The 6,664-nt window shown below is 36.5% G+C and overlaps 1 protein-coding gene across 2 annotated transcripts in view; it reads left to right on the plus strand.

Moving 5' to 3' along the window:
• Positions 1-6,664, plus strand: part of LOC129943098 (ras association domain-containing protein 8) — a 447,741-nt gene that overhangs the window by 53,407 nt on the left and 387,670 nt on the right. The window lies entirely within an intron of this gene.

Consider the following 6,664-nt stretch of genomic DNA (forward strand, 5'->3'; position numbering starts at 1 on the left):
AGACCAATAGCGTATATGTCAAAGAAACTAAATAAATCTCAGAAAAACTACACGGTTACTGAGCAGGAATGTCTGGCTGCAGTTCTGAGTATACGAAAATTTAGGCCGTACGTTGACGGATTACCTTTCAAGGTAATAACTGATCATTCAAGCCTTAAATGGTTGATGTCGATGAAGGAGTTGAGTGGCAGACTCGCTCGCTGGAGTTTAGAACTCCAAGGTTTTGATTTTTCCATTGAGCATCGGAAGGGCTCCCTCAACGTAGTGCCTGATACTCTATCTCGTATGGACATGGAAGAGATTTCTGCTAAAGTTATAGTGAGAGAAAATGGGCTTGATGAGGTTTCTTCTACAGTTATATGTGGTGAGATCGATCTCGACTCCGTTGAATTTGATTCAGAGCAATATACCCAATTAAGAAAGAACATCGATTCTAATCAATCTGCGCTTCCTGACCTAGTTGTATCGGAAAAATTTATTTACAAAAGGGTTAGGTTCAGGAATGGTGATGTGAACGAGGAAGACTCGTTGTGGCGTCTTTGGTTACCAGATGGACTCACTCGCAAGTGTATCGAGTTATCTCATAATACTAAGCTAAGCTGTCATAGTGGCTTTGCAAAGACATATGCTCGTATAAAAGAGAAGTATTATTGGCCTAAAATGGTAAAAGACATCAAGACATTTGTGAGTGATTGCGAAATCTGTAAAATGGTGAAGGCCCCTAACGCGATTCTTCGTCCACCTATCACCAAGCAGATTGTGACGGAAAGGCCTATTCAACGACTTTATGCCGACTTCTTGGGACCATATCCGCGTACAAAGCGTGGAAACGCGTACGTTTTCATTGTAGTAGACCACTTCACTAAATTCACCTTTTTAAAGGCAATGCCTAAGGCTACTGCTTCTAGAGTAGTGCAGTTCTTAGAAGGAGAAATATTTCATACTTTCGGGACCCCGGAGTTTATTCATTCCGACAACGGACGTCAGTTCGTTTCCAATGAGTTTAAGAACTTATTCAATTGGCGGACTATGGCATAAAGCATGTGCGTACGGCGTTGTATTCTCCACAGGCTAACATTTCCGAAAGGGTTAACCGAAGCGTTTTAAGTAAACTAAGAGTGTTGATATCCAAAGAGCAAAATGATTGGGATGTCCATTTATCAAGCATCGCTTGTGCTATACGTTCCGATACACACGATTCGTTGGGTTGCCAACCGTATTTTGCACTTTTTGGTCAAAACATGATTTCACATGGTTCTGCTTATAGAATATTACGAAACTTGAACGCCTTACAAGATTCGGAAATGTTAGTTTTGCCTGTAGAGCTGAAAACCGTGCTTGCCAGACAGAAGTTGTCGGAAAATTTACAAAGGGCATACGTTAAGTCCAAAAATACTTACAATACTCGGTCAAAACCGGTGGTGTATCGTGAAGGCCAAGAAGTGTTCCATCGAAATTTTTCCCAAAGCAATTTTGGCCAGGGAATTAATGCTAAACTGCTGCCAAAGTTCGTTAAATCCCGAGTACGAAGAATAGTTGGCAACTGCATGTACGAATTAGAAACACGCGCAGGGAAATCCATAGGCATTTTCCATGCTAAAGACATACGGCAGTAATTACCCTGCAAAAATAAAACACAACAAACCACAAAGCAACGATTTCAAATTGCATAAATTTTGTTTAACTTATCTGATGTAATTGGTATGCCTCCCGGCTAGTTAAATGGGTTCGCGACCCACGTTCATGAAGATCAACGACCATTTGCCTTAAAATCATTTCATATTTCCACCGGCGATGATTAAGGATTAATGTCACATCTTTCTATACAATAGATTTTATTTTTTTCATAATTCACTACCTAAGAGAATTTCAAAAACAAAACATGAAAACCGCACAATATGCTTAGTTATAAAGCACTCCGAGCTACACAGGTAGCATCAATGTTTTGCCGACGGCAAAACAACTCGTTTACCCGACGGTAAAATGCCTGTTTTTATTGGTAAACAAACTTTTTTGTTTACATATTTTTTTGTTGACTTGCCGTAGTCGAGGGATATTTTTCTTATATACAACGGATCAAACGGAACCTTAAATTAAAACTTGGCCTTGCACTAGATGCCTCGAGCCTCGCACTATCTCAAGGATGGTTATTTAGGTGCATCTAAATAATAGTCTTATTCACTACCGACAGAGACGAAAGTCCGTGGGTTCATTTGCCTATTCCAGATATCGTTATACCTGGAAAAGGCAAAGCCCTGTTACCGAAATATTCATTTGAATATTTTTTTTTATTATTATAAGAAAAAGGCGGCGCACGGCACTGACAACTTGATCGGATAGACGTATGTTTATGTTTGGTTTTGTTGGTTAGGATGACTGAATTATTCCTATATACCCATATGTTTATAAACATCGATAAATAAGAATGAATGAGATAGTGGTATGACAGGATTGAGAAGAAAAATTTATAAGAAATATTATCTAATATTGTAGTAGATTTTTCATTCCTAAGCTTAAGAGTGCGTTCCAAGCAGCAACTCAAAGAGAGGGTAGGGTGTAGAATTTTTGACTGGCCTAATTAAGCAGAAACTTGAGTTAGGTGGTTTTTGAAAAGCTTAAGCTCAAATATAAAATTTCAATATCAATAGAGTTCAATGATCCTGGAAAGAGGGGTTTTGCAGGATTATCTGCCGTTGGATAGCTGCAAAGCTTTTAAAAGAAAAAAAGAGAAATTAAGAACAAAGGCGTAGGTAGGTAATTTACTAACTTCTGAGCAGTGAAAGCCATTAAACGTTCGGTTACCGGAATAGTTATTGTCTAAACGACCATTTCAGTCGAGACAAAGAAATTTTCGATTTTTTTTTGTCGTTGAAAAAAAATTTTCCTTGGTAAAAAGACCCGAAACAAAGAAGGAGTTGCAATTTCAAAACTTACATAAAAATAATTTTATATTTCTTGGTAAGAATATTTTGATATATTTTTTTTTTGAAAGTGATAGGTATTAACTTTCTTTGTTTAATAGAATTTAAATTGGCAGTCGGAAATAACGGCTGCCCGATATATTCATCCCGGTTCCCGGAATAATTATTAAATACACCCCAAAGAAAAAGCCAACCTATAAAAACTACCAGGGTAACAAGGAAAAAGCAAGCAGCCTAAGTATAGTTTGAGCAGTGCAGGAACTTCGTTCCATATCCACCTTTAATACAACACCCATAGGAATTTGGAAGGTCACATAAGTGCGAAGATTGACTTCCGAAATTTATAAAGCCGCCGTAGTTGAGAGGTTTAAGCCGTTGATCGTTTCAAGGGCTCAAAGCAGAAGTTCATGGTTCAAGTCCCGGCCAAAACCATAAATTATTTTTTTTATATTCAAATTTTTTTTATTCGTAAATTCATTTTTTTTAACATCAATTTAATATTCTAAAAAGTCTATAACTTGGTAATTCGGAGTATAAAAGAATAAGGTGTTAATTCTAAGTATCACCACGCGAACCGAGTTAAAAGTAAAAGCTAATCGCGGAAGTGAAATATATACATATCTAAATATAAGTGAACAAATACCTACAAAAAAAAAAGGAAACAACATCAAGTGCATCGAAAGATTGCTCAGGGTACAACAAACCTTCTATTCAACAGCAGTGGCCACTTCTCGAGGAATAAAGGGGTAAGTTTGTACATATCTTTTTGATTAACTTGATAATTATTTATTCTGCACTTATACCTATATGTATATATAATAAAAAATATATTGTTTTAACACTTGCGCGAATTAGTGGGGTGGGTTTGAAAAGGGGATTTTTGACTTAAAGTGAAGTAATCAAAAAGAAAAGAAAAAAAAAAAGGAATTCAAATCCAAAATAATTGTAATAAGCCGAAGACGCGGTTATACTTTTAAATTCAAATCTTAAGATTTTGTGCTTTGCGTTGCCAATATAGATTGAATTATTTTTCTTTATTAGTGCACTTACCTAATTGAATCATTTTAATGAAATTAGTATTTGTAACTTAAATTTAAATAGATTAGTTAAAATATGATATATGTAGCTTTATAAAATAACAAATTTCTAATTAAAAATATATTTAAATGTCTGAAATTGAGACGTACATATCTTTTTCTTTCTGAATATTAGTTGAATAATCATGGAGTAATTTCTTTAGTATAAAGGATGAGAGGATGATGATAAGAAGGGTGATGTCTTGAGGGAGGAAGAAGCCATTCAAAGGGGTTACTCTAGCGAGGGAGTTAACCAAGGTAGGGGGGGTAGAGGCGATGTCTCGCGCATCATCAACACCAGGATGCAGAGTCTGGCAATATTTTTTTTGTATCGACATTGAAGGGTCCAAGAACCACACCCACCACTGAGCTAAGGGTTCAATGAATTGCCAGCAAGGATCAAAAGAAGGCAAATAGGTCGTTACACGGTCTCCATTTCAGAGTTAGTATGACTTTGCAGCCGCTTATTGTGTGATACAGCGTGTTTCTTAACCACTTCTGTAACCATTTCAATTTGAAGGTCACGATGTAGATCGCTATTTCTTATATACCAAGGGGCATTTATTATTCCACGAAGGACCTTGCTTTGGAATTTTTGGATGGGTTCAGCATTTGTTTTCTTTGTACAGCCCCATAGTTGGATGCCATATGTCCAAACGGGTTTCAATACTTGCTTATATAACATTAGTTTGTTCTGGATAGATAGGTCAGAGTTCTTTCCTATTAACCAGTACATTTTTCTGTACTTCAAGTTTAGTTCTTCTCTTTTCTTTTTGATGTGTTCTTTCCATTTAAGCTTTGCATCCAAATTCATTCCAAGGTATTTGGCGGTATTGGAGTAAGGTACTTCTGTACTGTTTATAAAAATTGGAACATTGTTTATGTTTTTGTTTGTAAAGTTTATATGCGTCGATTTTGTTTCGTTTAATTTGATACGCCATTTGTGCGTCCAATCACTAACTTTATCGACTGCATTTTGCAATTTTTGTGTAGCCTTCGTAACGGATTTATCTGGCACCAATATTGCAGTATCATCAGCAAAGGTGGCCATGATAGCGTTGATGTCCACTGGAATATCCCTTGTATATAACAGATACAGGGTTGGTCCTAGGACACTTCCTTGTGGTACACCGGCTTCAATTTTCTTAAGTTCCGAGTAATTTTGGTCGTACCGTACTCTAAAGAGTCGGTTCGTAATGTAGGATTTCAGTATTTCGTAGTACTGCCTGGGGAAGTTCCTATGCAGTTTGTACTCAAGTCCCAAGTGCCAAACCTTGTCAAAAGCTTGAGCAACATCTAAGAATACAGACGAGCATACTTGTTTTTCTTCAAGTGCCTTTTCCACAACATCCGTAATTCGATGCACTTGGTCTATCGTGGAATGTTTATTTCTAAATCCAAACTGATGGCTCGGAATTAGTCTTCTTTCTTCAATTATTTTGTTAAGCCTTTTAAGTAGCAGTTTTTCAAAAACTTTTGCCATGATTGGTATAAGCGATATTGGTCTGTAAGATGTAACTTCTGTTGGTGGCTTACCTTGTTTAGGTATAACAATGACTTCCGCAATTTTCCAATGATGTGGCACATATCTTAGTTTAAGGCATGCGTTTATTATAAATTGGAGTTTCTTGAAGGCTATAAGAGGCATTTCTTTCAGAACCTGAGCAGTTATAAGATCGTACCCTGGTGATTTTTTGTTTGACAGCTTATGTTGACACATGCTTCTTACTTCTTTGAGCGTGACAAAAGGTATTTCACATTCGTCGTTTCTGTCAACAAACTGTAAGGGATCTGTAGCTGTGCTTGCTGGGAATGGCTTGAAAACATTCGCGAGATGTTCAGCAAAGAGATCAGCCTTTTGTTTCGGGTTTCCGATCCATTTACCATCTTGAGATTTTATCGGCGGGTTTTGTGTCTGAGGTCTTTTTAGGCGCTTAGTTGCTTTCCATAAGGAGTATTCTGTAGAAGCATCCGTCGTCAGACTTTTCAGGAATCTACTTAGTAAATCATTTTTAAACTCACAGATTTTTTTTTTAATTCGTTTTTAAGACGGTTAAAAACTACCTTATCATCTGGGAATCTCGTGGATTGCCATTTTCGTCTAGCTCTTCTTTTTTCCAATATCAACTCCTTTATTTCGATAGGATATTTTATTTCTTTTTCTCTCGCATTCGAAATAGTTTGAGTACTTTCTTCTGCAGCCTGCTGCACATCAGCAATAAATTGTTCTACTTCATGATCAATTTGTTCAATTGTTCAATTGTTTGCAAAAAAGGTAGCTGAAAAAATTTTCCATTCGTTTATTGTAAGCGTCTGGTAACTCTATTCAGAAACGACATATTTGTAGGAAAACGACTATCACATTATTTTTTGTGACAGCTTTTTAGGTATCAATTTGACTTTCACCTTCCATACATAGATCAAATTCGAACATTTTGACTGTCATTTATCAACAATTACCTTAGCCGATTCCACCCCTGAATATGTCTGGGTCCTTCAGTTGAGATACAAGGTAAATGTGAATTTTCAGAAAAACCTAGACGCTCGTGTCCTCTTGCGTCAACATGTAAAGCATTTAAAAATGGCCAAACGACTTTTGATATTTTTTTTGAATAGTTTTTAATAATCAATATATCCCCGCAAACAACTTTTGAAACGATTACTTAT

The sequence above is a fragment of the Eupeodes corollae genome, chromosome 1, assembly GCF_945859685.1.
Source record: "Eupeodes corollae chromosome 1, idEupCoro1.1, whole genome shotgun sequence".
NCBI classification, from domain to species: Eukaryota; Metazoa; Arthropoda; class Insecta; order Diptera; family Syrphidae; genus Eupeodes; species Eupeodes corollae.